Below are 27,211 nucleotides of genomic sequence, written 5' to 3' on the forward strand. Positions count from 1 at the left end.
AGAAAATAAAGACAATTTGGAAGTTGGAAAACTATTCACATTTTTCAATTTTTTTCAAATCGACGTTTGGAATCTAAGTATTTTAATCAATTTTTAATAGTTTTCAAATTGAAGTAGTTTATGGATTTGATTAAAGAATAAAATAGAATAGAAAATAAAGGAAAATAAATAAAAATAAAGAAAATAAAGAAAATGTGGAAATTGGAAAACTATTCCCATTTTTTCAAATCAAAGTTTCGAATCAAAGTTTTCGAATCAATTTTCGAATAGTTTTTTCAAATTCGAATAATTTTTGAATTTGATTAGTTTTCCAATTTCAAAAAAAGAATAAAGTAGAATAGAAAATAAATGAAAATAAAATAAAGAAAATTTGGAAGTTGGAAAACTATTCACATTTTTTCAAGTCAAAGTTTAGAATTTAAGTATTTGAATCATTTAAGAATAGTTTTCGAATTCAAATAATTTTAGAATTTGATTCGTTTTCCAATTTCCAAAAGGCATAAAATAGAATAGAAACGAAAGGAGAATAAAGGAAAATATAGGGAAATAAAGACATTTTGGAAATTGGAAAACTATTCAAATTTTTTCACATTTTTTGCAAATCAAAGTTTCGAATCAAAGTTTTTAAATCAAGTTTTGAATAGTTTTCGAATTAGAATAGTTTTCCGATTTCCAAAAAGAGTAAAATAGAATAGAAAAATAAAGGAAAATAAAATAAAGAAAATTTGGAAGTTGGAAAACTATTCAAATTTTTTCAAATCAAAGCTTCGAATCAAAGTTTTCGAATCAATTTTGAATAGTTTTCGAATAGTTTTTGAATTTGTTTAGTTTTCCAATTTCCAAAAAGAATAAATTGCATAGGAAATAAAGGATAATAAAATAAATAAAATAAAGAAAATTTGAAAGTTGGAAAACTATTGAAATTTTTTTCAAAATCAAGTTTCGAATCAAAGTTTTCCAATCAGTTTTGGAATATAGTTTTCCAATTTCCAAAAAGAATAAAATAGAATATAAAACAAAGAAAGTAAAGAAAATTTGGAAGTTGGAAAACTATTCAAATTTTTTTCAGATCAAAGCTTCGAATCAATTTTGAATAGTTTTTGAATTTGATTAGTTTTTCAATTTCCAAAAAGAATAAAATAGAATAGAAATGAAAGGAAAATAAAGAAAATTTGGAAGTTGGAAAACGATTCCAATTTTTTCAAATCAAAGCTTCGAATCAATTTTGAATAGTTTTTGAATTTGATTCGTTTTCCAATTTCCCAAAAGAATAAAATAGAAGAGAAATTAAAGGAAAATAAAGAAAATAAAGAAAATTTGGAAGCTGTAAAACTATTCGAATTCAAATTTTGTCAGAATTATTTTTTTTCCGTCATTTCGGATTCGTTTAAATTCGGTACTATTCTAATTCGGAAAATTCGGAAACAGATGAATTTCCGAATAACGAAAAATTTGCCCGAATTTTGATTCGCAATGAAAGGAACCGCACATGGTCTACACTACGTTTTTTTTATTTATTTTTTTCAAATATTTTATTTTAACCACAAAAAAGATTCTCACCGGAGCCATATATACACAGTAACATAACAAATACATTGGAAGAATAAAAACGACATGGTTTTGGTAAATCTAAAGGAAATCAGAGAACAAACGTTGTATAGCGTGTATGGGGATCATCAGAGGAAAAAAAAAAGAAAAAAAAAAGCCTAAAAAAAAAAAGATAAAAGGAATGCAGCCGTCACATCTAGTGATTGCTAAGCTGTAATATAATAAATGTTTTGAGTTTATTACGGCTTTAAGCTCCTGCTTCTTGGCGTATTATCACTATAATTTTGTGTTTGTTTTCCAAATATTCAAACTTTGCGTCCCGCCGCATCCGATCGCCAGCAACCGATACGGCTTGATCCAATTACATCTCTTTGTTCTTCCCGCCCGACCTCCTCCTTGTAAAAAAAAAAAAAAAAAAAAAAAGCTTTGGTAACAGGTGTATTTTATTCGCTGTGTGATTAAGCCGCAGAACAAAGGCGAACGCGCCGTTCTTCCAGCGTGAGATCGCGGATTATATCTGTTAAAGCCGGTGACAGAGAAAAGAAAAAAAAAAGAAACGAAGAAGGAAAAGAAGAAGGACAGCCGTCCAAACACACTCAGCTTGTGAAGACACATTTCACCGGCGGTGAAACAAAGAGAGGTCACGGCAGGTAACACATCCCGCCACGGCACAGATAATAAGACGTTGTGCCCAGACAAAAGCAATCTGTAGGCGCGCTCAGGCTGAAACGCTCCCCGCCGCCTCCCGCTTTCAAAGCTCGCAAACTTGGACAATGTTACCTTGATTTCAAATAATTCCCAGGCGGGAGCCGAGCCGAGAACACAACTTCATTGCAAGCCGGAGAAGGGCAAATAGTTGGCTTTTTTTTTTTTTAACCGCCGAGCGTCTGAGTTGTCAGTATTTGAAGACGTTATGTCTTTTTTTTTTTTTAAATACATTTTTTTTTTTTATATTTCAGACTAACTAAACAAATCAGAGGATCAACGTGAATGCCAGACTCCAGGTATGGCCTTAAAGAGTAACTCCACTTTTGTTTAGTAAAAAAAAAACCCTTCCCCCGTGTGGTTTCTGTACATTGCAGGAAATAAACCCCTCCCCCCTCTGGGTGATCTCTGTACATTACAGGAAATAAACCCCTCCCCCCTCTATGTGATCTCTGTACATTGCAAGGAATAAACCCCTCCCCCTCTGGGTGGTATCTGTACATTGCAGGGAATAAACCCCTCCTCCCTCTGGGTGGTCTCTGTACATTGCAGGGAATAAACCCCTCCTCCCTCTGGGTGGTCTCTGTACATTGCAGGGAACAAACCCCTCCCCCCTCTGGGCGATCTCTGTACATTGCAGGGAATAAACCCCTCCCCCTCTGGGTGATCTCTGTACATTGCAGGGAATAAACCCCTCCCCCGGGTGATCTCTGTACATTGCAGGGAATAAACCCCTCCCCCTCTGGGTGATCTCTGTACATTGCAGGGAATAAACCCCTCCCCCTCTGGGTGATCTCTGTACATTGCAGGGAATAAACCCCTCCCCCTCTGGATGATCTATGCACATTGCGGGGAATAAACCCCTCTCCCTCTGGGTGGTCTCTGTACATTGCAGGGAATAAACCCCTCTCCCTCTGGGTGGTCTCTGTACATTGCGGGGAATAAACCCCTCTCCCTCTGGGTGGTCTCTGTACATTGCAGGGAATAAACCACTCCCCCTCTGGGTGGCCTCTGTACATTGCGGGGAATAAACCACTCCCCCTCTGGGTGGTCTCTATACATTGCAGAGAAAAAACCCCTCCCCCGGGGGATCTCTGTACATTGCAGGGAATAAACCCCTCCCCCCCTCTGGGTGATCTCTGTACATTGCAGGGAATAAACCCCTCCCCCCCTCTGGGTGATCTCTGTACATTGCAGGGAATAAACCCCTCCCCCCTCTGGGTGGTCTCTGTACATTGCAGGGAATAAACCCCTCCCCCCCTCTGGGTGATCTCTGTACATTGCAGGGAATAAACCCCTCCCCCCTCTGGGTGGTCTCTGTACATTGCAGGGAATAAACCCCTCCCCTCTGGGTGATCTCTGTACATTGCGGGGATTGTAACAAACTTTGTTGCAGATTCCTCCCTTTTGTTACTCTGAAGAAATATCTGTTTGTTTCTCTGTGTCCATGTGCAGAGTGAGTGTGAATGGGAGTGACTTTATAATTATCAATTAGCTGCTGCACTTACAGGGATCTAATGAGGAAAGTGGAAGCATCCCTTTAGATGTGATTTCCCTTTGGGAGTTTCTCACCAAACACGACATTTGTGTTGCAGGGGATGCTCAATATCTGACTTGTATCTCAGTGCAGACTTCTGGGAAAATCACTGAGCCAATCACACAAGCAGGAAATGACATTTCTGTGGGGGGGGGGGGGGGGGGTTCTGTATACCGTCTGTGTACAGAGCGCCTCCAGGTGGCCATATTGCATTTTACAGAAAAGTACAGCGGCTGCAGATTGAAAAGGAAAGCGATTTTTTTTTATAACATTTAATTACAATATGACTTGTGTAGCCAATTATATATGATATATAAAATGATATATAAAGCAAATAAGAGATGGGGGAGGGGACTTTAAATGAAGCAAATACAATTATACGCCTCCATTCCTATTCCTGGGAATAAAGAAAGAAGAAAGAAGGAGTTTGGGAATTTATATGAGGCACGTGACATACAGCTTGGTAAATGCTCAATGTGAAATATATTTATTTACAAATGACATAGCACATTACAATATGTACATACATGGATATCATTTTGTATTATATATATATATATATATATATATATATATATGTACAGCATCTCACAAAAGTAAGTACACCCCTCAGTCACATTTCTGTAAATCTTTCCTTCTCTCTTTTCATGTGACAACACTGAAGAAATGACACTTGTCTACAATGTAAAGTAGTGAGTGTACAGCTTGTATAACAGTGTAAATTTCCTGTCCCCTCAAAATAACTCAACACACAGCCATTAATGTCTAAACCGCTGCCAACAAAAGTCAGTACACCCCTAAGTGAAAATCTCCAAACTGGGCCCAATTAGCCATTTTCCCTCCCCCGGTGTCATGTGACTCGTAAGTGTTACAAGGTCTCCGGTGTGAATGGGGAGCAGGTGTGTTAAATTTGGTGTTATCACTCTCACTCTCTCATACTGGTCACTGGAAGTTCAACATGGCACCTCATGGCAAAGTACTCTCTGAGGATCTGAAAAAAAAAAGAATTGTTGCTCTACATAAAGATGGCCTAGGCCAGTGATTCTCAACCAGGGTTCCTCCAGAGGTTGTAGGGGTTCCTTCAGCATTGGGCAATTTCTTCCTCTCAGATATGTTCCCACTGACACCACTGATCTTTTTAGCTATCTGTAAGGAGGTAATTCTTCCCAATGACCACAAGTGTGAGGACCATTCTTCCCAATGACCACAAGTGTAAGGACCATTCTTCCCAATGACCACAAGTGTAAGGACCGTTCATCCCAATGATCACAAGTGTAAGGACCATTCTTCCCAATGACCACAAGTGTAAGGACCATTCTTCCCACTGACCACAAGTGTAAGGACCATTCTTCCCAATGACCACAAGTGTAAGGACCATTCTTCCCAATGACCACAAGTGTAAGGACCATTCTTCCCAATGACCACAAGTGTAAGGACCATTCTTCCCAATGACCACAAGTGTAAGGACCATTCTTCCCAATGACCACAAATGTAAGGACCATTCTTCCCAATGACCACAAGTGTAAGGACCATTCTTCCCAATGACCACAAGTGTAAGGACCGTTCTTCTCAATGACCACAAGTGTAAGGACCATTCTTTCCAATGACCACAAGTGTAAGGACCATTCTTCCCAATGACCATCACACCAATGTATCATGAGTTGTAGATTTCTCATTTTTATCAGGGGTTCCTCCGAGACCGGAAAACTATTTCAAGGGTTCCTCTGTGTTGAAAAGGTTGAGAAGGACTGGCCTAGGCTATAAGAAGATTACCAAGACCCTGAAACTGAGCTGCAGCACGGTGGCCAAGACCATACAGCGGTATAACAGGACGGGTTCCACTCAGAACAGGCCTCGCCATGGTCCACCAAAGAAGTTGAGGTCACGTGCTCAGCGTCATATCCAGAGGTTGTCTTTGCCCAACGTGTACTCCATATCCTAAGATCAATACAAATTGCAGAGAGTGGATATTACATAGTATGGTATGAATAAAATAAAACATATCTTTAGGGTATAACTGCATCCAAAAAAGCTGTAAGCGTTTCGTGGATTCGCTCCGCTTCCTCAGGAGCTGATGCATACCTGGTCTGCAATATATATATATATATATATATATATATATATATATATAAATATGGATCAATATGGTCTAATATTTAACCTAAATGTCAGGGAGGAGGTAAAAACCAGAGAAGTAAAAAAATCATCCCTGGAATACTTATATATATATATGTAACATATAACATATTGTAACATATATATATATATATATATATATATATGTAAAAAAAAATTCTGTTTTTTTTTCAGACTAAATTGGAGTTACAGTACCTTTATAATTACATGCATAGATTGGTCCAGCTTGGCACAATGTAAGCATGCATATGTCATATCTGAGGGCCACTGGGGAAGCTAAATAGCCAGCACTACCAGAGTGATTGCCAGGGTCCTGTGTCTTCCCCTCTGCACACTGACCACAGGGGGGCGAGCTGGCTTGCCACTGGCAGCATTCATAAAATGTCTTGTGACTACAAGGCATTCTCTGATTGGATAAGGTGGAGAGGAGGGTAATGTCACAAGCTCCACCTTGCCCAATCAGAGTATGCCTTATATTTATAAAAAAATAAAAATTACAGGGTTTCCTATGAATGGTGGCAGTGCCAAACCAGCAACCCCCTGTGGTCAGTGTGCAGAGGGTAAGGCACAGGACCACATTGCTAACTACTACAATGGGGCACTTGCCAAGGACATCCTGGGAACATTTGTTTGCTGAGCAGAGACCCCTCAAAATGGAGACATTCCCAGCAAATGGTAACAAATGGGAACCTCGTCTTTAGCATATATTATTTTACTTGTACGGGCCCATGGAGTAAACGCCACCCTGCCCTCCTCTAACCTATTCTTCCCCAAGTGAAATGCCCCCCTTTCCACCATCTCATCTATATCTTTCATGACAACGTTGGCCTTTCACCACGTCCCAATAATCTCTGTGGCCATGAGAGGCGCCTTCTTTAGATCCCAAGAAACTTTCCTTGCCATAAAAAGGGCCAGTTGGTTGTCTTTGCCCCCCACCACCCCCAAGCCAAAAGCCCCCCTAGTCCCCCCCTCTGTTTCTTGGCTTCTCTCCACCACTGCCCACCCAGTCTTAGACGGAATGGAATTTCTGGGGTTAATTACTACAATGCGAGAGAATGGCTGCCACAGCGGCAGTTCCATTTCAGCCTCGAACGTCTGGAAAGGTCTTTATTAGTTATATATGGAATTGAGATGTTACTTCTGACCCGTTCCTCGCGCATTAGAAAAAAAAAAGTAATAAATTATTCCGATTCTCAAATTCTGGGCTGAGGACAGAAAAGTTCTTGGCAGTATTATATGAACCGAATCGTGAAGTTCATGGAGACTTTTTAATTTTTTTTTTTTTAAATGGTAATAACTTATAGTCGTAACTTCTACAGCCTGCAATAAATGGAAAATGAAAGAGATTTTTTTTCCAAGGAGAGATACAATGTATCCTGAGTGGGCGCAGGTTCTGAGTGATTGTTGTTCACCCACAAGCGGTATTTGGTGTGACCGTCACGCCTAACGATATTTTCAATATTCCATTATTGTTACTAGAAAGACTTCAAATTCTCCATCTTCTTCTTGTTCATGTTAGTGAGTGTACCCCTCTCTGCCCTTCCGCCATTCCTTCTCTCTCCCCCTCCCTCTCTTACACACTCCTACCCCTCCCTCATTATCTGCCTCCCACTCTACTGTGTCCCCCTTCCACCCCTCACCCTACACGTTTTTTTTGGCTGTTAGTCTCTTACTTTTTCTCCCTCATTATTCTCTTCTCCCTGTCTTTTTTATTCAACCCTTGGCCCTTCTCTATCTCTTTCTTGCTCCCTCCACCCACCCCTTCATTCTTCTCTCTCTCTCTCTCTTTTCTCTCCCTTCTTCTTTCCTGCGTCCCTGTCCCTTTGTGTTCTTCTTCTCCCTCTTCTCCTCTTTATCTCCTTCTCCCACTGTCCCTCCTTGTACATCTCTCTCTCTCCTTCCTCTGCGTTCTCCTTCTCTTCTTTATCTCCTTTTCCCCCCTCTCCCTCCCTGTAGACCCCTCTCTCTCTTCTCCCCTTCCTTTTCCCTACTTGCTCTCCCTCTGTCTTCTCCCTCTGCCTCTTCTTTATTTCTGCTCACTTTCCCACCCTGTAGCTTTCTCTTCTCTCCTTCTTTCCTCTCTCCCTGTACCTTGCTTTCTCCATCTCTCTCAATCACTCGATCTCTCTCTCTTCTCCCCTCCTTCTCCTTCTCTATCCCTTTCCCTCTGTGTTCTCCTCCTCCCTCTTCTCTTCCTTATCACCTGTCACTCCCATTCCCTGTAGATCTCTCTTCTCTCTTTCTTTTTTGTTCTCTTTCTCCCTTTCCCTGTGTGCCCCCCTCCCCCCCCCCATGTTTCTTTAGCTCCTTCTCTCACTCTCCCTCCCTGTAGATCTCTCTCTTCTCTCCTTCCTTCTCTTGCTGCCGCTGTGTTCTCCCCTCCTCATCTCTTCTCATTCTCCCTCTATGTACATCTCTCTTCTCTCCTTCCTTCTGTCTATCCCGGCCCCTCTGTTTCACTCACTCTCCCTCTCTCCTTGTATCTCCCTCTCTCCCTGTATCTCCCTCTCTCCTTCCTTCTTGTTCTCCTCCTCCCTCTTCTCTTCTCTATCTCATTCTCCCTGCATGTACATTTTTCTCTTCTCCCCTTCTTTCTCTCTCACCATTATCCCCTCCTTCTTGCTCTCTCTTTCTATATACATCTCTCTCTCTTCTCTCCTTCTTTCTTGTTCTCTTTTTCCCTATTCCTCCTCCCTTTTCTCTTCTTTATCTCATTCTTCCACTCTCCCTCCCCGTACATTGCTCTTCTCTTCTTCCTTCTTTGTCTCCCTCTTCTTCTTGTTCTCCTCCTCCCTCTTCTCATTCTCCCTGCATGTACATTTTTCTCTTCTCCCCTTCTTTCTCTCTCACCATTATCCCCTCCTTCTTGCTCTCTCTTTCTATATACATCTCTCTCTCTCTTCTCTCCTTCTTTCTTGTTCTCTTTTTCCCTATTCCTCCTCCCTTTTCTCTTCTTTATCTCATTCTTCCACTCTCCCTCCCCGTACATTGCTCTTCTCTTCTTCCTTCTTTGTCTCCCTCTTCTTCTTGTTCTCCTCCTCCCTCTTCTCATTCTCCCTGCATGAACATCTCTCTCTTCTCCCCTTCTTTCTCTCTCATCCTTATATCCCTCCTTCTTGTTCTTTATTTCTCTGAAGAACTCTCTCTCTCCTCTCTCCTTCTTTCTTGTTTTCTTTTTCCCTATGCCTCTGTTTTCTCCTTCTCCCTTACCTCTTCTTTATATCCTTCTCCCACTCAACCTCCATGTAGATCGTTCTCTCTTCTCTCCCTCCTTCTCTTTCTCATTCGCCCTCACCCTCTTCTCCTCTTTATCTCCTCTCACGTTTCCTCCCTGTAACCCTCTCTTCTTCCTTCTCTCTCTCCCTCTGTGGTCTCTTTCTCCCTCTTCAGTTCTTTAACTCCTTCACCCAACTCTCTCCATCTTCCTGTAGACCTCTCTCTCTTTCGTCTCTCCTTCTTCTTCTCTCTCTCCCTGTCCATCTGTGTTCTCATCCACCCTATTCTCTTCTGCCTTCTCTCCCTCCCTGTACATCTCTCTTTTCTCTCTCTCCCTCCATATCCTCAATGTTCTCCTTCTCCATCGTATCTCCTTTATCTCCTTCTCCTCCCTCCCTTTACTCTCTTCTTCTCTCTCTCTCCATAACCCTCAATATTCTCCATTGTCTCTCCTTTATCTCCTTTCTTCCTTCCTGTACACCTCTTTCTTCTCTCTCTTTTCTCTCTCTCCCCATATCCCTCAATATTTTCCATTGTCTCTCCTTTATCTCCTTTCTTCCTTCCTGTACACCTCTTTCTTCTCTCTCTTTTCTCTCTCTCCCTCCATATCCTCAATGTTCTCCTTCTCCATCTTATCTCCTTTATCTCCTTCTCCCGCTCTTCTCTCTCTCTCTCTCTCTGTACATCTCTCTTCTCTCCTTTATCTCCTTCTCTCACTCCCTGTACATCTCTCTATCTTCTCTCTCTTGTCTCTCTCTCCCTCCATATCCCTCAATGTTTTCCTTCTCCATCTTCTCACCTTCATCTCCTTCTCCTCCTTCCCTTTGCTCTCTTATTCTCTCTCTTTTCTCTCTCTCCCTCCATATCCCTCAACATTCTCCATTGTCTCTCCTTTATCTCCTTCTCCTCCCTCCCTGCACTCTTCTCTTCTCTCTCTTTTCTCTCTCTTCCTCCATATCCCTCAACGTTCTCCTTCTCCATCTTCTTTCCTTCATCTCCTTCTCCCGCTTTCCCTCCCTGTACATCTCTCGCTCTTCTCTCTCTCCCTGTACAGCTCTCTTCTCTCCTTTATCTCCTACTCTGACTCCTTGTACATCTCTCTTCTCTCCTTTATCTCCTACTCTCACTCCCTGTACATCTCTTTCTCTTCTCTCTCTACTCTCTCTCTCTCCCTCCATATGCTCAATGTTCTCCTTCTCCCTCTTCTCTCATTTATCTAATTCTCCTCCCTTCCTGTACTCTTCTCTCTTTTCTCTCTCTCGACATCCCTCAGTATTCTCCATGGTCTCTCCTTTATCTCCTTCTCTCACTCCCTGTACATCTCTTTCTCTTCTTTCTCTTTTCACTCTCTCCCCCCTCCTCCCCCATATCCCTCAATGTTCTCCTTCTCCATTTTCTCTTGTTTTCTCCTACTCCCGCTCTTCTCTAACTGTACATCTCTATCTCTTCTCTCTCTTTTCTCTCTCTCTCCCTCCATCTTCTCTCCTTTATCTCCTTCTCCCGCTCTCCCTACCTGTACGTCTCTCTCTCTCTCTTCTCTCTCTCCCTGTACATCTCTCTTCTCTCCTTTATCTCATTCTCTCCCTTCCTGTACAACTCTCTTTCTTCTCTTTCTCCCTGTACATCTCTCTCTCTTCTCTCTCTTTTCTCTCTCTCCCTCCATATCCTCAGTCTTCTCCTTCTCCACCTTCTCTCCTTTATCTCCTTCTCCCACTCTTCTCTCCCTGTACATCTCTCTCTCTTCTCTCTCTTTTCTCTCTCTCCCTCCATATCCCTCAACATTCTCCTTCTCCATCTTCTCTCCTTTATCTCCTTCTCCCGCTCTCCCTCCCTGTACTTCTCTCTCTCCCCTCTCTTCTCTCTCCCGCCTTCTTACAATATTTGTTCCTTTTTTTTTCTTTTCTTTTTTTTTTTTTAACCATACATTTAAATGTAATAAATACCATTTCTCACTGCAAACAATGTATCAGCTCAGCAGCCATCGTTTATGTTGCTGGTACAAGCGAGCTCTTAATAGCAAGTATCACTCTATTTTTTTTTCTGTACCTGAAGTTATATTAGCGAGTTTGCATTTTTGTGTTGTAGGAAATTGATGGATGTCATAAAGTAGAGCAGTACAAGGCAGCGTATTCACTCAGTACAGAACATACTAATCCCGCCGTCCTTCCAGCGCCTAGGAAAACCTCCTCTCCACCATTAGCAGAATTAAAGTGTAAGGCTTTATTGACTTCCAATAAAACTATGTCCATGTTACTGGCCTTATCAGAATGATAATTTACATGAAGGTGACCTCAATAAAAGCCAATGGATATATTTACATCCAGATTTAAGTATGATGCCTTGTATCCGGCACTGCATTTAGATGAGAGTAATACGTTACAGGGGGGATAAAGTCAGGAACGCAATTTTATTTCATATTTTTATTATTTTATTTGACATAGGGCTTATGTAAGTGCACGAGTGACCAAACGAATCGCTTAAACATTGCTGTACTTTATTTTGTGTTAAAGCAGAACTCCAGCCAAAAATAGCAAGATAAAAATGAGTAGCCCATTAACCGCTTAGAGACCGTCCCACGTACATTTACTGCAGCGGGGCGGCTTCTCTGGGCGAAATCGCATACCTGTAAGCAGGGGCGTTGCTAGGTCTACAAAAGATCTGGGGCTAGGGCCCATAGCAGCATTGTAAAGAAAGTCATACGCTTGGGCGGGCATACACAGGTATATAATATATATGTGTGTGTGTATATATCCCCAGAGAGCCTCCTCCTTATATCAGGGTCCCCAGAGAGCCTCCTCCTTATATCAGGGTCCCCAGAGAGCCTCCTCCTTATATCAGTATCCCCAGAGAGCCCCCCCCTACATCAGGGTTCCCAGAGAGCCCCCCTCCTCTTACATCAGGGTTTCCAGAGAGCCCCCCTTACATCAAGGTCCCCAGAGGGCCCCCCTTACTTCAGGGTTCCCAGAGAGCCCCCCCGTACATCAGGGTCCCCAGAGAGCCTCCCCTTACAGCAGGATCCCCAGAGAGCCCCCACTTACATCAGGGTCCCCAGAGAGCCTCCCCTTAATCAGGGTCCCCAGAGAGCCCCCCACTTACATCAGGATCCCCAGAGAGCCCCCCCCTTACATCAGGGTCCCCAGAGAGCCCCCCACTTACATCAGGATCCCCAGAGAGCCCCCCTTTACATCAGGGTCCCCAGAGAGCCCCCCACTTACATCAGGATCCCCAGAGAGCCTCCTCCTTATATCAGGGTCCCCAGAGAGCCTCCTCCTTATATCAGGGTCCCCAGAGAGCCTCCTCCTTATATCAGTATCCCCAGAGAGCCCCCCCTACATCAGTGTTCCCAGAGAGCCCCCCCTACATCAGGGTCCCCAGAGAGCCCCCCCTTACATCAGGGTTTCCAGAGAGCACCCCTTACATCAGGGTCCCCAGAGGGCCCCCCTTACTTCAGGGTTCCCAGAGAGCCCCCCCACCGTACATCAGGGTCCCCAGAGAGCCTCCCCTTACAGCAGGATCCCCAGAGAGCCCCCACTTACATCAGGGTCCCCAGAGAGCCTCCCCTTACATCAGGGTCCCCAGAGAGCCCCCACTTACATCAGGATCCCTAGAAAGCCCCCCCCCCTTACATCAGGGTCCCCAGAGAGCCTCCTCCTTACATCAGGGTCTCCAGAGAGCCCCTCCCACTTACATCAGGGTTCCCAGAGAGCCCCTCCATACACCAGTGTCCCCAGAGAGCCGACCCCCCCACTTACATAGGAGTTCCCAGAGAGCCCCCCTTACATCAGGGTCCCCGGAGAGCCTCCTCCTTACATCATGGTCCCCAGAGAGCCCCCTACTTACATCAGGGTTCCCAGAGAGCCCCTCCATACACCAGTGTCCCCAGAAAGCCCCCCCACTTACATAAGGGTTCCCAGAGAGCCCCCCTTACATTAGGGTCCCCAGAGAGCCTATCCATTAAATAAGGGTCCTCAGAGAGCCTCTCCCTTAAAACAAGGGTCCCCAGAGAGCCCCCCCTCGCATCAGGTTCCCCAGAGAGCCTCCCCCTTGCATCAGGGTCCCCAGAGAGCCCCCCCAATTACATCATGGTTCCCAGAGGGCCCCCAGACATTAGGGTCCCCAGAGAGACTCCCTCTTAAATCAGGGTCCCCAGAGAGCCTCTCCCTTAAAATCAGGGTCCCCAAAGAGCCCCCCTTACATCAGGGTCCCCAGAGAGCCTCGCCCTTGCATCAGGGTCCCCAGAGAGACTCCCATCCCCTTGGGGACCCCTGCAGAGACTCTGGGCCCCAGATTCAGGGCTATAGCCCCAAAAACTACGCCACTGCCTGTATGTGATTTGTGCCCTTCCTGGTCTGGGGCATGGGCGTTAGCTGCCGGCGATCAGCTCCCGCTGTGATTGGACACAGCGGGATGCAAACAGCGGGTCCTGCAGGCCCGATGTCTGCTGGGACCCTCCGATCATTCCAGAGGCAGAAAGAACGGTGGTCTGCCTATATAAACAAGGCAGATCATCGTTCTGTAAAAGGAGAAGGTAGAGATCTTGTGTTATCGCAGGATTATGGATCTCTGTCTTCTTACAGTACAAGCCCACCCCCGTGGGACACATTTCACCAGTGGCGGCCAGTTCATTAGGGGCAAAGGGGCACCGCCCCCCCTATCAATGCGTCCGGGCCCCCTGATCTACATACAGGGCGCCGGACCATGGATTCCAATGGTGGGGGGGGGGTTTGACGCACATGATTAGAGCCAGAGGCTCTAATAGGCTTCAAGAAAGGGTAGGCTTGGGGCCCAGAGCACTGCGCTCCGAGCCCACCCAGTTCTGTGATAATAGCAAATGAATATTTGCTATTCTCATACAAATTTTCCTCTCAGCCAATCAGGAAGCGGTTCGAGAGACCCGATTCCCCAAATTGGCCAAAAAGAGAAGCAATGTTATTGGCCAGAGAGGAAGAGGGACGAAACGCGCAGCTGGGGGAGAAGCCAGGGGAAGACGGACCCACCAGTGGCCACTCCAGAGATGGCTCACCATTGAGCACCCCAAGAAAGTGGAGTTCGGAGTCTGGGCAGGACAAAGGTAAGGAGGCCGTCCATCTCCCGGTTGTGTTCCCAGTGTCCCCCCCGTTAATGTTGGTATCCCGCCATGGGGGGGTGGCGTTGGTTTGCCGCCCCCCCAAATTATCTAGTACCAACTGCCACTGTATTTAACCTTTTGCTCACCCCTGATTTTAAATCCTTCCCTGCCAGTGTCATTAGTACAGTGACAGTGCATATTTTTAGCACTGATCACTGTATTGGTGTCACCGGTCCCCAGAAAAGTGTCAAAATTGTCACTTCGTGTCCGATTTGTCCACGGCAATGTCACAGTCCCGCAATAAGTCACTGATCACCGCCAGTGCTAGTAAAAAAATAATAATGTATGTAATAATTTATGTAATAAATAAAAATTCCATAAAATGATTCCATAGTTTGTAGACGCGATAACTTTTGGGAAAACCAATCAATATGCACTTATTGTGATTCTTTTTTTCTTTTTACCAAAAACATGTAGCAGAATACTTATTTGCCTAAATTGAAGAATTTGAAGAACTAAAGAAGAAAAAAAAATGGAGCTCATGCAACAGGAAGTGATGTTGGCAGGAAGTAGGGGGGGGAGAGAAAAAAAGACTTGAACACGGCCATGTGCTGAATACAGAGAGAAGTCATTTTGGAGGACTCCAAGGAGCAGTCTGGAAGAGATCCTGGACAGAAGGAAGATGGCTCCATAATACTGAAGGAAGGGGGTTCCAATAATAACAAAGAAAATCAGTGCAAGGAGAGAACTTAAATTTGGGAATGACACTATCAACGATACATTGTCCATGCTCATTTGCTAGGAAGGATAGATAGTTTGCACGTGTGGGCGGCACAGTGGTGTAGTGGGCGGCACAGTGGTGTAGTGGTTAGCACAGTGGTGTAGTGGGCGGCACAGTGGTGTAGTGGGCGGCACAGTGGTGTAGTGGGCGGCACAGTGGTGTAGTGGTTAGCACAGTGGTGTAGTGGGCGGCACAGTGGTGTAGTGGGCGGCACAGTGGTGTAGTGGTTAGCACAGTGGTGTAGTGGGCGGCACAGTGGTGTAGTGGGCGGCACAGTGGTGTAGTGGTTAGCACAGTGGTGTAGTGGGCGGCACAGTGGTGTAGTGGGCGGCACAGTGGTGTAGTGGTTAGCACAGTGGTGTAGTGGGCGGCACAGTGGTGTAGTGGTTAGCACAGTGGTGTAGTGGGCGGCACAGTGGTGTAGTGGGCGGCACAGTGGTGTAGTGGGCGGCACAGTGGTGTAGTGGTTAGCACTCTCACCTAGCAATAAGAAGGGTCGCTGGTTCAAATCCCAACCACGACACTACCTGCCTGGAGTTTGCATGTTCTCCCTGTGCCTGCGTGGGTTTCCTCCGGATACTCCGGTTTCCTTCCACAATCCAAAGACATGCAGGTAGGTTAATTGGCTTCTGTCCAAAATTGGCCCCTAGTATATAAATGGGGACCTTAGATTGTGGGCTCCTTGAGGGTAGGGACCAACATGAGTGTGTAATGTACAGGGATAGGGACAATTGTAGACACTCACTCAGGTTGCACTGGATGGACTGGTGTCTTTATTCAACCTTACTATCTATGTAACTATGTGTATATAGTATGCATATTTTCTAAAACTCTGTATGGCATGTATTGTTTTCCTAACATTGTAAGTAGTTTGTGTGAGTGCAGCATTTTTGTTTAGTAAAACACATTAACATGCTATATGCTTTCTTGCTTTACCGCAAAGTGACCTTAAAGGACAGAGCAAAACACCCCCCCCCCCCCCCATGCACCAGCTGCCCATAGTTGGTATGGAGAGTGTACTGTGGATTTGTGGCCATTTAGTTGCTTTCCAGCAACTAGGGGCAGGTTGCATGGTTGCGATGTTGGGCAGGTGGCACGGTGGGTGGGCATGCTGGAGGGCAGTAGCGGTCAAAGCAGATAGAAATCTGAGGCCTGGTAGAAGGAAGGTTGCAGTCCACTAGTTGCCTTTTGCTGATCTGGAGCAATTTGAAGTTGCCTACGACTGATCACTGTGTGGCCCTCTGGCGTCTCCCCTCCCACTTGAAAATGGTGAACCTGGGGCAGCTGCCCCCCCCCCGGTCTGGCCCTGCTATGAAATCCAGTCTGTGGCTGTGATGAACAATGATGATATTATTATAGCCCCGTGGGAAAGCTACACTAATGCACTATTGCTGTATAAAGGATGTTGGCAATGAACTACACCGAGAGGGCATGCTTGCCATTTGCAAGGCTCTTATAGGGGATTGATGGCCGATATGACACAACCCTCGTCCTACCAGCACTAACAAAGGACAGCAGACACGGGGAGAATGTGACATTAAAAGCATTACAGAACTTCCTGCCAAACATTCGCGTTTTTTCCTCAGCTAACCTTCATCTTTAATATTTCATGGAAAAAGTGAATTTACAAAAGAAAAAAAAAAAATAATCAAGAACTCATTATACAGAAAAAACTCCTTTGTGGTTGGATTGATTAGAAGGAGAAGTTGGAGATCAATTCTTCCCTGCAGACAAGCCGAGTGTCACCGCAGTTCACAGGAGCAGCTGGAGAGCCGACATCTCAGCTTCAGCACCACGGACAGCTGTCTGCTCTCCCCGGCTGAGCGTTCACCGCTGTCAGCGGTAGCTGCTTTCCTCTATGCCGCAGGCACAGCACTTTACCTGAGCCAAGTTCCTGAGCTGCTCACTTTCCCTTGTCATGTGTAATAAAGATTAAATGTAGAAGCCAAACAATGATAGCCTGCTGAATTATATATACCGCGGGCCTGCCAGGGAATCCATCCAACTATAACAATACACCGATCATCATGGAATGTGCATTTCCAGGTGTAAATCCATCCGAGCTCTGAGCAAACACCATGCTTTAATACAACCCTTTTGTAAAGTGTTTATGATACAAGGAATCTCATTTCCTCTCCTTTCCTCTTCTCTCTTTTTCCATTTTCCTTTCCACTTTCCTTTCCTATTACCCTTTTTCTCCTCTCTACAGTTTCCTTTACTTTTTTCCTTTCTTCTTTCTTTTCTTCTCTCCTCTCCTTCATTTCCTTTCCTTTTCTTTCTCCTCTCCTCAATTTCATTTCTTCTCTACTGTCCTCATTTTTCTTTCCTTTTCTTTCTCCTCTCCTCAATTTCCTTTCCTTTCTTCACTCCTCTTCTCTCCTCAGTTTTCTTTCCTTTCTTTTCCTTTCCTTTTCTTTCTCCTCTCCTCAATTTCCTTTCCTTTCTTCACTCCTCTCCTCAGTTTCCTTTCTTTTTCTTTTCTTTCCTTTCCTTTCTTTCTCCTCTCCTTGCCTCAATTTCCTTTGCTATTCTTCCTTTTATCCATTTTCTCTCCTCTCCTTTTTCCTGTTCTTTCCTTTCTCCCCCCACTCCTATCCTCACCCTTTCTGTTTCCATTTATCTTTTTCTTTCCTTACTCCTCTCCTCTAGCCATTTTCCTGTTTTCATTTCTCCTCTCCTCTACCCTCCTCTTGCCATTTTCCTTTTTTTCTTCTATCCTTTCTCCTCTCCCCTTTTTTTTCCATTTTCCTCTCTATTGTCCTCTCCTTTTTCCATTTTCCTTTGTTTCCTTTCTCCTCTTCTCTTCTCTCCTCTCTTTTCTTTTTTTTTTCTTTTCTCCTTTCCTCTCCTTTCCTTTTTCCATTTTTCTTTTTTACCTTTATCCTCTCCTTTCCTTTTCCATTTCCATTTTTGTTTATTTCATCTCTCCTCTTTCCATTTTCCTTTTTTTCTTTTCTCCTCTCCTTTCCTTTTTTCCTTTCTCCTCTCCTATCATCATTTTCCTTTTTTTGTCTCTCTCTAATTTTTCCATTTTCTTTTCCCTTCTATTCCTTCCTCTCCTCTCCATTCCTTTATTCTTTTGTTTATCTTCTTCTAGTCTTTCCATTTTTTGTCTCTCCTCTCCTTTTTCCATTTTACTTTCCCTTCTTTCCTTTCCTTTCCTTTTCTTCTCCTCCCCTCTCCTCTTCATTCCTTTATTCTTTTGTTTATCTTCTTCTCGCCTTTCCTTTTTTTGTCTCTCCTCTCCTTTTTCCATTTTCCTTTCCCTTCTTTCCTTTACTTTCATTTTCTTCTCCTCTCCTCTCCTCTTCATTCCTTTATTCTTTTGTTTTTCTTCTTCTCTCCTTTCCTTTTTTCATCTCTCCTCTCCTTTTTCCATTTTCCTTTCCCTCCTGATTACTTTTTTTCCTTTCCCATGTTTTCCTTTTTTTCACTATTTCTTCCCGTCTTTCTTCAATTTCCTTCCTTCTCTTTCAGTTCATTTCTTTTACTTTATTTTCTCCTTTTCCTTCCCTGCAAAGTGGAATTCAGGCCTAACACTAATTATTCTTAACAATACCCCCCCCCCCCCCCCACCACCCCCACACATGTGTGGTCTGGTGCGGTTTTGATGCGTTTTGCCCCATTTTGCCCCATCCCAGATGTGTTCCATACAGAATAAATACAGCAGGTTCTGCTTTTGTTGATTGCACTGGAACGTATTGTGCTGATGTGAACTTGGGCCATTGGAATACATGTTAAACGCTGTCCTTATAAGTTTTTAATGCAGAATAATAAAAAAAAAAAAGCTCTGGACTGCATCTGGTGGGAACCGGCCCTTAAAGTTTGTTTCAACAATTAAAAAGGAAACAAATTATCGCTAAATAAATTGCATCCTTTGATGTCCTCTACAACAGCCAGCCTACTCATCTGAGTACAAAAAAAAGAGCAGGGAACCTCCTTGAGGGATGTTGGCTTTCACACCTTGCCTGGTCCCGATATATCCGGCTAAATTTCCATGTAATAAAACCGCTGTGTTCTCTTCTCTTGACCGCATGTTTATTGTAGATAAAAGGTATGCACGGGTAAACTGAGATCAAAGAAAGAGCCTTGACTCATTTCACACAAAAGTGATTAATTGTAAAGGACAGTTAAGTACTTTGTACAAAAACGCGCCAGCATTCCTTCTTTGATGTGTTTTTACCTGTTCATACCTTTTTTCTACAACAAATGCACGGTCAAGCAAATGAATAAAGCCCTTTTAGTGCGCTGAAATTTTGCTACTCCTCCGACCAGTTGGAGGTAATAGAGAAGCAAATAAAATACTAGATTGCCGTATTTATCGGCGTATAACACGCACTTTTACCCCCTTAAAATCAGGGGGAAATCGCGGGTGCGTGTTACACGCCGATCCTCTGCGATTTCTGGGCTCTCGGCGGCTTTCGGCCACCTTCGGCCCTTCTCGGCGGCTTTCGGCCGCCTTCGGCCTTTCTTGGCGGCTTTCGGCCACCTTCGGCCTTTCTCGGCGGCTTTCGGCCACCTTCGGCCCTTCTCGGCGGCTTTCGGCCCTTCTCGGCGGCTTTCGGCCTTTCTCGGTGGCTTTCGGCCCTTCTCGGCGGCCGAAACCCACCGAGAAGGGCCGATAGCGGCCGAAAGCCACCGAGTACGGCCGAAGGCGGCTGAAAGCCACTGAGTACGGCTGAAGGTGGCCGAAAGCCGCCAAGTACGGCCGAGGGCAGGCAAAGGTGCTAAAAGCCGTCGAGGACGGCCGAAGGCGGCCGAGAACTGCCGGGCGGCGCCGAGATACACAGGACATCTCGGCAGCGCCATTTTTAAAAATAAAAGGCAAGGCTGCAATGAGGACAGGCTGCAATGAGGACAGGCTGCATGACAAGGCTGCATGACAAGGCTGCAATGAGGACAGGCTGCAATGAGGACAGGCTGCACAACAAGGCTGCATGACAAGGCTGCAATGAGGACAGGCTGCATGACAAGGCTGCAATGAGGACAGGCTGCATGACAAGGCTGCAATGAGGACAGGCTGCACAACAAGGCTGCATGACAAGGCTGCAATGAGGACAGGCTGCATGACAAGGCTTCAGATGGACACTGATAAGGCTGCATTGATGGGCATTTAAATGTAAGTTTTTTTTCCTTAAATTTCCCTCCTAAAAGTTTTTTTTCCTTAAAGTTCCCTCCAAAACTTGGGGTGCGTGTTATACGCCGATACATACGGTACATTAACTTTATAAAATATTTTTCTAGTAGCGAGTTGGAGATAAAAGGTGAACCCAAATCAATTGTGGGAATCCAACATCTTTTTCTTTCAGATTCTTTGACCTCTGCATATAGCAGTAATAAGCAGAAAAGAAGCGCACTTACATAGCCAGAGTTGGACTTTAAAAGCATAGGAAACAACAAAGAGGTGTTAAAATAAACACTATTTATTGAAAAATACACAACATGAATAGAACAGTACAGAAATTTTTTTAAATCATGTATACTAATACATAACGTGCAGTGAGCCCTTGTGTATCTACGCGTTTCACCATTAGGCTTCTTCAGGATCCAGTCAAGGTTCTACATATAGCAAATCAAGAGAATGGACCTCACAGTCTGAAAATAGAACATATAGGTTTTAAAATGGTGATATACCACTGTACATTTAAAAATTGATTTCAACAGGAAATAACCAAAATGCAGGTGGATATATACAAGAACAAAAAAAATGCTTTTACATTGTTTTTATGGCAATTATATTTAAACAGGCGACCATACATTGCAAAGAGATAAGACTTACTTATTAGTATCCGGAAACTGGTTCAGAGGGTACCATCCCACTGGAAACCGGTTCTTTTGCACCACCGTCAGGATCTAGGCACAGATAGGTCAGGCCAGCCCAATCTAGTAAACAGTGTAAGATGATATAAATATGTAACTACCAACACACAGTGTAGGTTCCTTTAAGGTATGTTAATATACAACACCTAATGACAATGATCATAGAAAAGGGGTACCTGCTAGTAAAAGAAGAGCAGGAAAAGCCAGACGGTTCCAGGGACAGGGGCAGAATAATGCAAAAAGAGTTGACTCAGTGCCAAAGAGGGGAGCCAAATATGGGCTTCAAAGCCCACCAATCAACGTGGACACCCACCGGGAAAATAGTCCGCATATGAGACTGAGAGATTGTTCACAGTATTTAGCAAAATCTATAGAACAAAAACATAACCAAGGAAAACAGTAAGCAAGAGGTTAAAGTGGAGGGCCACCCTGAAAAAAGAAAATACATTAAAATTAGAAATAAATCATAAAAAAAAATGAAAACTTTTTTTTTTTTTTTTTACTCACCAGAAATGCCTGTTGCTAGGCACATCATCCTAATCTGCCTCTTCCTCCTCCGCGGAGATCTTCTTTCTTCTCTCCTCCGTGCGGCATCTTCTGGGTAATGGGTCGCGCTGTGTTCTGGGAACTGTGTGTCCCCGAACACAGCGCGCCCCATTCACAAAGCGCTGCGCGACTCGCGCATGCGCAGTAGGAAACGGGCAGTGAAGCCGCAAGGCTCCACTGCCTGTTTCCCTTACCCAAAATGGCGGCGCCGGGACCCGAGACCGAGGGACGGGTCAGCCTCGGGTGGCCGACATCGCGGGCACCCTGGACAGGTAAGTCTATTTATTAAAAGTCAGCAGCTACAGTGTTTGCAGCTGCTGACTTTAAAAAATTTTTTTCAAAACCGGCCCTCCTCTTTAAAGGGGTTGTAAAGGTTTGTTTTTTATTTTCTAAATAGGTTCCTCTAAGCTAGTGCATTGTTGGTTCACTTACCTTTTCCTTCAATTTCCCTTCTAAATGTTTTTTTTCTTTGTCTGAATATCTCACTTCCTGTTTCTCCTCAGTAAACTTCACACCATCATCCGAGCTGGTGGTTAGTCAGCCAGAACAGCTTACTGAGGAGGAACAGGAAGTGAGAAATTCAGACAAAGTAAACAAAGAAAAAAAAACATTTATAAGGGAAATCGAAGGAAAAGGTAAATGAACCAACAATGCACTAGCTTATAGGAACCTATTTAGAAAATAAAAAACGAACCTTTACAACCCCTTTAAGTAGCCAAGTGATGCATTATAAGTTTCCATCTATATCTACAAAGCAGAAGAACTTACTTTAATATTAAGACAATGATGTGTGGCCCCCTGGGAGACAGCCTTATGCTAGTCACAACATAACCCTGTATGTGGCGGCCATTTAAAGCCCAAATTTGCGCCAAAACCGCAGGTAAAATGGCGCAGTAATTATGACGTCATAAGAGGGCGACGGCAAGAAAAAAAACTAAAACTTGTTGCATGCTATCCATGTTACATTCAGCTAATCCCATGAGTAGACCAACCAACATGTATAAAAATACAGTGCATGTTCATTCATTGTCCATACAAGAAGTTTTTAAACAGTTACAGCAGTGTTGTTTCCATAGATAAGATTAGTTAATGATATATTTATATTCTAGCAACATAGGTGATTATAATAATCTGACAATGTCTTAATAAACCTCCATAGAATTCATATCAAGACAAAACAAAAATAAATTAAAAATTATTAACAAAATTAAAAAAAAATTTTTTAATTTTTTTTCAAAAAATCTAAAAATTGTTACATTATGGTTACAGAATAAATAGTAGATGAAATGAAGGTGTAGATCAACTGTACAATTTTCTTTCATCTCCATATCTCCAAGGAGAACTGGGTCACTTATTAGAAGACCTAGGGCACTGCTGACTAGAGTCTAGGGAGTGTTCAAAATGGCGACCAGTGCAGACGTGTGAGACCAGAGCTCTGCTGCAGCCTGCCTCTTTTATCTGTTATAAGTGGGACGTGGGACTCTTTTTCTGTACCTCAAAATAATTTCCTGTTTGCTAGTGATGACGAGAAGCAAAATCAGCTCTGAGCGCAAACAGGTGGTGCCTCCTAAGTTAATTCGAGCTGCTGCAGGAAAGAACATCTTAATGGCCATCCAGACGGAGGAACTGCCCACTGATTCACCTAACAAAAGGAAAAAACTGAGTAAAGCCTGGACAACAATAACAAAATGTTCATTCAACACTACCACCCTCGAGGCTGCTTATAAAGTGCTCCTGCGGTGGTACTGGGTTGCGGGTTGGCTTGCTCATGCTTATACTGTCAGCAGTGACAGATGTTTTTGGAATTGTGGTCAGCGTGGGGATGTCCTACATATATGGTGGTCTTGTCCACATTTGATCAGCTACTGGTCCAGGGTCTTTGGCCTACTGCAGACGTCATTCCATGTGACAGTCCGTAAAGATGCCAAACTGGCTCTCTTGCCCTATACCGAGCCTCCTTGCACCCCAGGAGAAATTGGCCTCATAACTTTTTATTTCCGCCAAGCGAACCATTGCCCATGCCCTGAAGACCCCATCTGTTTCTTTCCATGGGGTGACAACCAGAATGGCCGCTCTGATGGTTAATGAGCAGATGTCCAGCATATTGGGGGACTCACATGCAAAATCTTTGTAAATCTGGGAACCGTGGATAAGTTACTCCTTCCTATCCCTGTCCCTGACTAGCTATGGTCGACTGTAAACCTTGTTTGGACAGGTCCCACGTCCGTGGTACTTGCCCTCTCTTGGGGCCTCTCTCCTCTTTTCTCTTCTTTCTCTCTCTTTTCTTCTCTTTCTCTGTTTCCTCCCTTTTGCCTTCATTCCTGATATGAAGGCTATCAATATAGATTGCTGTCCTCCAGGGAACAGAGTAATATAGCCTGCGATATCTGCCTAATTCTTAACCTGGTCCTCTATGGTCCTGGTAATAGTTTACTGTTATGTTACTCATTATGCATACATATGCTGTTTCTTTACATGCCTGGACGATGTCGCCCCTGCGTGGACAAATCATGGTTTGTTATGATTCTTGAAACGTCCATAAAAATATTGAAACAGAGACGGCAAAACCATACAGTATGTAGCAATGATGGCCCAAAGAAGTAGCATCACTTCCTCTCCTAGAGAAATGGGTCAAAGTACTTTTCCACCTATCAACCTATTTTGGCTCTCAGGTTTTTTTTTTCCAGGGGAAATCAGAACATGTAACAAAGGATCTTGGTTGCCATAGGGCTCCCCTCAATTTCCTTTCCTCTTCCTCTAGTTTTTTCGACACAAGGCTCAGCCTGATATATATATATATATATATTTTTAAAGCTCATCCTAGACTATAATCCCCATGTAATTGCATTACGGGATCCTATTTAGAATTTACCTCTGATAACTCGTTGGAGCAGTAGGCAGAATCTTGATTCCGATTCCATAAGCAATGACCTTGGAGGGGTTTAGTCACCTCTATTTTCACGAAACTAATTCCATAGTCACAGCATGTCTAATAGACATTTTATGCCTATACAGTTAAATAGACAAATGACCACAGAGTCTGAACTTCGGTTGCCAGTGTAATTAGCGTAAAAAGATGAGCTAAGGCCTTGAAAAAGCAACATTTAAAATGGCTCGTAACACCCGGCTCTTGGAATGAAGATACCCCAGACAGGATTCCGTGACGAAGGCGCATTGAGGGGCCGCGCTAAAAACACAGCATGTTGCACTGTGACTGGTTTAATTGCTAAAGGGGGGAGGAGGGGGGGGGAGGGGGGAAAAATAAATTGGCCAAACTTAAATTTACCGAGCCGTGCCTAGAGCTCTCATGGCCGGTGTCTGCTTGCCAACGGCCGACGCATGATTTTCTGCAATTTCCTGGGGCCTCTAGAGCCTGTGCTGATTACAGTGCCAATGGTCTGGAACCTTCGGATTCAGCTAATGTCTTGGCAGGTGGCTGACGTAGCGAAGCATATTCGAAATGTGTTATAAATTGATAAAGTGGTTACTTGCAAAGCGCCGGACTTAAGCAACAAATTTTATTTACACGTTTTTTTTTGGAAAGGGGTGACGGGCACGGAGCGAATGTTGTCGCCGGTTGTGCCAGGATCCAGTGCCACGTACGTACATTTCTTGCTGGAGGACCATCTGCCACGTTCTCTATTAATAAGGACATAAGCTGTAGATATAAGGGGTCTCTCAACAACATCATTAAAATGGAACTTCAGGCAGATATATAAAACGCCCAATTTAATTCAGTTATGTATTCTTTACAACTGGACTTTGGGAATTGGTCAAAATCTATCCTTGCAAGGAGGGATAAACACTCGTTTAGCCCAGGAGTGCAGGGTTAAAGGCGTGTAGTGCCACCCCCGTAGGAGCCACTGGTTTTAAATGGTTCTTCCCCAAACAGTGCAGAGGCCGCCGATCACACAGGCAACAATCCATTCACTCTGACTCCATTGAACAGTCTAGATCAGGGGTGCCCAATAGTCATGTGCAATTCGTTTCGTTCCGAATTCATTTGTAAACGAATTTCGACAAACTCATTAATTCAGAAACCAATTAATTACAAAATCACAAATTTATGAATTTTCTAATTTACTAATTAGCGAATGATCCAAAAATCGAAAAAATAAAATAAAAAAATAAAATGAAAACAAAAACAAACACATTTTTCAGCAGTGCACATGTCTGGTGCCCAACCAGTGGCCTGGGGGCCACATGTGGCACGTGGAGTCCTCTGATGTGGCCCCCAACCCCCTGCTTTGGGATGGTGGGTTGGCAAGCCCTATCCCAGAGCATCAGTGTTGTGAATGAAGCCGGTGGTAGAGAAAGCAAGTGGCTGCGGTTGCTTCCTTAATTGTCTCCAATTCCATCCGCTAAAAAAAAAACTAGAAGGGGGTCCGTCCCCTTTCGTCTGGGCAGGTTGGATTGGAGGGTCCGTAGAGAAGAGTAGGCTATGTCCATGTTCAATCTGCATATGCAAAGTGGATACGGACCAGTCATCCACCCCGCTCCTGTCATTGTGGCCCACGACCGGTTACCAAGTCGCTTAAAGCGGAGTTCCCACTCTTACTTTTTTATTTTTTTTATTTGCTTATTTAGAGTGCTCACTCGTTTCTGTGCTGAATCGGAGTTCCATTGCCGATTTCATAGAGGAATATATCTTATATTCCTCTTTCCTGGCAGTTTCCATAGAGCTTGTGGGCATGTGACGCCCACAAGCATTATCTTCCGGGCTCTGGTGCAGCTGAGCGAACAGCAAGCTCTGCCTGTTCTCGCGCATGCGCAGCATGTACGGCGCGGCGCCGTACACTTCTGACGTTGCCATCACAACGGAATTGCCCGCCCCCGCTGTGATAGCAACAAAGTCCTCTGTGCTGCCCAATGACTCCTGGGAAATGATGACAGACATCTCCCAGGAGCACTAGCAAGTACGGGCGCCATGGAAAATGACGTCAGGCGCCAGGGAGAGGAAGAGGCAGATTACGAGGGACCCCCTAGCAACAGACATGAAAAGGTCAGTAAAAAAAATACTGATTTTAATATGTATGTAGGCAAGTCTTTCCACTTGAGGCTGAGTCTTCCTCAAGGCCTGAGCATGCAAAAAAAAGGCTGCCTCCCCCTGTAAAGCTCAGTTTAGCGTGCAAAATGGCTGCTTTAGCTGCTTGCCCATAATGGATCCACTTCAACGTCATAATCCTTTATAACAAAAGGCCGCCGCGTTCCGGTAGCCGACACACGAGTCTGATTTATTCTCCATGAGGCTTCAGAATCATTCAAGATGCCTCCAATCACATTGACCATGAGCGCTCCGACAGAACGTGACCTTTACCTTCCGCCACACTTGTTTGCTTTGTAACTTAAATGGAATTACGGTATGTTTGCTCGATGTTATGAACCTGTCTTTTTTTTTTTTTTTTTTTGCCGTTGGCGCTCTGGAGCGGCTGATATTGTTAAAATTCACTAAGCGAGACGGATAAGTTCATAAATATTTACAAAGACCGGCATTAATAACCCGTAGAAAAGGAAAGTACTGGGGACGGTTTACAGTGAAGTTCTACTTTCTTCATACTAGGGAAAGAAATAACTAGTTGCAGAATTTGGGTGTGCTACAGACACCCCAAAAAAAGGTCATCATTGTACACAGCACATGTGTAGCAGTGGCGGCTGGTTTTTGTTTAGGGGGGGTGGCAAACAACCACCGACCCCCCACGGTACCTCAAGCCCCCTCCCGCACTGTCTGCCATCCACTGGCACTTACCCCATCGGCGGCGGGAATCGGCGGGCACATCGGAAATCGGCGGGCACACAGCATCGGGGATCGGTGGGCACACAGCGGCAGGGATCGGCAGGCACACAGAAGCGTGGA

General features: G+C 44.3%; 1 pseudogene; it reads right to left on the minus strand.

Annotated features, from left to right (window-relative positions):
* Positions 1–10,567: 10,567 nt before the first annotated feature.
* On the minus strand, positions 10,568–18,247 carry LOC143941324 (uncharacterized; annotated as a pseudogene).
* Positions 18,248–27,211: the final 8,964 nt, after the last annotated feature.

Source organism: Lithobates pipiens, unplaced genomic scaffold (assembly GCF_037356315.1).
Source record: "Lithobates pipiens isolate NorthernLeopardFrog02 unplaced genomic scaffold, aLitPip1_a1.2 Scaffold_10, whole genome shotgun sequence".
NCBI classification, from domain to species: Eukaryota; Metazoa; Chordata; class Amphibia; order Anura; family Ranidae; genus Lithobates; species Lithobates pipiens.